The sequence below is a fragment of the Artemia sp. Qi Xiang Cuo genome, chromosome 17 (genome assembly GCF_049724085.1).
Source record: "Artemia sp. Qi Xiang Cuo chromosome 17, ASM4972408v1, whole genome shotgun sequence".
Taxonomy (NCBI): Eukaryota; Metazoa; Arthropoda; class Branchiopoda; order Anostraca; family Artemiidae; genus Artemia; species Artemia sp. Qi Xiang Cuo.
The window spans coordinates 10,779,695-10,784,448 of record NC_142810.1 but is presented as its reverse complement, the minus strand read 5'-3'; positions in this window follow the sequence as shown (position 1 = coordinate 10,784,448).

Below are 4,754 nucleotides of genomic sequence, written 5' to 3'. Positions count from 1 at the left end.
GTGGCGCATTGGGCATCGATGAAGCATCTGTAAACATCTTGTAAGGTTGCTGCGGAGAGGATATCTTCTCACTTTGCTACGAGTTACATGTTTGCACATCGAAAATCATCGAACATGTTTGCACATCGAACGTCGAAATCGTAAGTGTGTCTTAGCGTATTTCTTGATCTCTCTCCGTTGACGCCCACATGGCTGCACTTAGTGTGGGATTTTCAAACCATCAAAGTACGTGTGCAAGATAGCCCCATTTAGATAGCCCCATGGATAGCCACTTCAAAGACAAGCGTCTGGTCAGTTTTCCGATGGATCTCTGTGTTGCTGGGTTTTTTTCTCGCCCGTTGAAATTTAATATACGTCTCAAACACGTCAGATTTCGAACGTTGTTAGTTTTTCTCCCCTGTTTATATCGAGTTGTAATTGAATTAGCTTTAAAAAACATGAACAAGAAAAGATAATGAAGTATCATTACAAGGTCAGTGGTCAGAATTTTAAGATACTTTTTTATTTTATTTTAATATTTTAATATTATTTTATTTTAATATTAATTTTAATATTTAAAATTATATTAATATATTAATAAATAAATTTTAAATTATATTAAATATTAATATAATATTACTTTTAATATTATATATTTAATATTATTTTAATATTTTATTTTAATTTTATTGCAAAATTTTTCAAGGTGTTTCCTGCCCTTTATAAAATAGTTTTTTGCGCGGAGTTTCATTGCTATTCGATATGGGATTATTTTTTTTTTGGGGGGGGGGGGGATGGGAGGGGAAAGGATGTCATTGCATAGCTTATACCCATACTCCACTAAAGTCGGGCATTCGGTTGCGAATACCGATATTCAAGAAATTTGAAGCTATCTGAAATCGGGAATGCTGATTTCTAATAGTGTTATTCAGGACAATCGATGTGGTCTGGTTATCACACCAAATGGCGCGATAACACCTCCATTCAACAATTTTCTGTTTTTGTCCAACCCCCTTATCTTCAACCCCATTCCCTCCAGTAACAAAAATTTAAAGCGTTCATGGCTCCCCTACCTTCTTCTGTACAGTGAAATACCATTATGCCATTTATTGTATTTACTTGGGTTCTGGAATTAGCAAGCTTCTGCTCCAATTTTAAATTCGAAGTTGCATCAGTTTGGGTTTCGAAGATTCAATTTTAGTGCCTTATTATTCGTCACTAAAGTTAGTTACTAAAACCCTTTGGGAAACGTTTTTGAAAATTAATACTAAAGTTTTCATTGCCCAATGCTTTAGTGTTCTCATTGAAGCAGCTCTATTCAGCTTCTGTGGTGTTCAGGCGCAGTAACGAAAATTGTATTTTAAAAACAAAGAGAGAGAGAGCTTGGAAATATCTAAACGGGACTGCGACCATTAGAAGGAAAAGACAAAATCAAAACGACGCGGATATTCCACCAATTTGAAACAAAGCATCTTCAGCGCTAAGAAACAAAGATAAAAACTAAAGTAACTTAAACTCAAATGAAATCCAAAACCAAGAAATAAAACAACACACATACACATGTATATATATATGTGTATATATATATATATATATATATATATATATATATATATATATATATATATATATATATATATATATATATATATATATATATATACCAAGGCGTACAAAACCCCTCTTTGCCATAGCTACGCCCCTGACTGGATATCATGGTGTTACCCGATTGAATCTTGGATATGTCACCCAAGCAAGTGAACATTCATTAAACAGAAATGGGTACTTATATGATATACCCCCTACCGCTCAAGAAGTGAGGTTAGGTTAACCCTAATAAAACATACCTAAGTATGATAAAAATATAATGCCTTAGAAACAAATTTGATCTATATATTTGCACATTAGGGGGTGGGGGAGTACGACGGGTCTGAATGCAAAATGTGTTAGCTATATTACTCTGGTATTATGAAGTAAGAATTGTTTTCTGACTTCATACTGTCCAAATAGTTTACCCCCTCCTCCACCCCCCCAACCCCCCAATGTGCAAATATATAGCCCAAGTTATCTACTTCCCATTTATTCTGTCACTTTTCTTTGTCTTTTCTCACGCGACTTGACTTGACTTTATTTAACAAAAACATATACATAAATTTTGTACAAAGGAGAAGAGAGGAATCTCGTAATGTCTCCTTTATCAAACTTTAGGGAAAAAAAAATTACACTTCCCACTAACATAGCTTCAGAAAGAAAAGAAAATTTGATAAGAACATAACAAAATTTAAAGAAGAAATGAGAAAAAAATCAAAAACATACATAACTTAACTATCGACTCACGGAGATAGGGATGTGATTTACTTAATAATTTATAAATAAATCAATAATACAATCAATCCCCGCTACTGTAGGATGAAAGGACCATCTTTTTCAATTTCTTTTTATATATGTATAGTGATGGTGATTCACTTACTAATTCAAATAACTTATATTTATTCGCAATATGAGGAAGTTGATATCTTAAACTTAGTCTGGATCTCTCAATTTTAACAAACGAGAAAAGAAACTTAATCCTAGCTCTTGATAAATAGCTATGTTTATTTTCAACCAAAAGTTTCATACTATTGAAAAAATGATCTTTATGTTGGATTTTCAAAAACCATATGCCCAGATTAAGATGAAAAATTTGTTGTAAATCCAGAATATCAAGAAATAGAAAAGATGTTTTGATTTCAGATAATTCCTCTGTCTTCCTAGGGTGTGCTAAAAAATGGTCCAGAATTCTTATTGATTTATTTTGAACAATTTGGAGTCCTCGTAAATGTGAAGGGAAAGTCAGCATCCAAACGCTCGGACAATACTGGAAATAAGAATCAATTAATGAAAAATATAAAGTTCTAATGATTTGGTATGGAAACAGAAACTTTAATCTATGCAAACAACCAATATTCCTGGACACTATTGCTTTAAGTTTACTAATATGCGTCTTAAACGACAGAGTTGAATCGATATAAATATCTAAATATCTAAATAAATCCACTCTTTTTATGGAGGGAGCTCCAATATTAATAATTTGAAATGACACACGCTTCACTGACCTCGAACTTCTCCCAAAAACAATAAATTCCGACTTCTCTAAATTAGGTATTAATCGGTTATCATGAAACCAAGAATTTACATTCAAAGCAACAGTCTCCAAGGACAATCGTAGGTCCTCCTCGTTGCCCACCCTCAAACTAATTGCTGTATCATCCGCAAATAATATTGGTAACTCATCACCTGAAGGCATGCAATTTGGAAGATCATTTACATAATCAAAAAAAGTATCGGCCCCAGTACAGATCCCTGCGGTACCCCTGTATTTTCTAACGGGAAAATATGAGATGATTCTTCACAAACCTGGACTTTAAAACTTCTTTCAGATAAATACGATCTCATTAAATCCAGAGCTATTCCACGGATTCCTATATTTTCCAACTTATTAAAAAGAATTGCATGATCTATTGTATCAAAAGCTTTTTTTATGTCAAAAATATAGTTGCCGCCAAATAACTATCATCTATAGCCTCTGATAAGAAATGACGTAAAGCAGCTGCTGCTTACTCTGTTGATCTACCACTAAAAAAACAAACTGGTTGGGAGAAAAAAACTTATTCTTTTCCAGAAATGAAATAAATCTACTTTTTATTATCTTTTCAAAAACTATTAAAATAGGTCATAAAATAGCAATAGGCCTATAAAGAAACCAGTCTATAGTGCGTCAATGCATGAACAACTTGAGCGGTAGGGGGTATATCATATAAGTACCCAGAAATATATGGTTTATTGTATTCTTTTTAGTCATTTTGGTAGAAGATCTACGTTCTTGAAGTAACCATACATTTCGAACTTTGCTGCATCGGTGTGTATTGACAAGTATTGAAAGCAAATATGCTCTGACTTCATTTGACTCACCTCAGCTGCTCTCTCCACCATAATCAGACATAGCTGGTGACTCCGACCCCTAAGACTGGACAAACAAAAATTACCTCAGGAAATCTTGTGCCCTCTTCTTGAGAATTCGTGTATATATATATATATATATATATATATATATATATATATATATATATATATATATATATATATATACATTACATTTTACCAAATCCCCTGATGTGCAAATGTATTACCCATATACAGAATTTGATTGAATAAAACGTCCTGTAAATTGTTCGTTTTCCAGGACTGAAATTCCGGTGGGAAAAATTGTAATCGTATTAGATATTCTTATTTTAATCAGTTCAACTTTTAATTCCCGTACTAATTAAAAATTACTCGTTTTTGCATATCAGGTTTCACACAAAATACTCCAATATTTTTTAGACCGATAAGCTATATTTATTTATAGCCTAATATATGGTAGAACGTTTTATGTCCTTTTAAGGCCATAGGTATTTGGCCTTAAAATTTGGCCTAGTTATTAAAAAAAAAATAACTAGTTTAAAACCATTAAAATACAGTTGTATATAGGGGAGACGATTGGAGGGAAAATAGCCCCCTCCCACGTCCCTTCTCCCCCCAAAAAAATATCTGATCGAAATTTTAAGATAACGGTTTGATTTAGTATACCTGAAAGGTCCAATAACTATTCCTCTGGGGATAACATGACTCCCCCCCCCCCACAGCCTCTGTAGAAGGGGCTGTAAGTTATGCAGTTTGCCCTATATGAAGTATTTTCATTGTGAAACTTGGAGATTTTTTTGGGGAAGGGAGTTAAGCGATGATTTTCACATGGA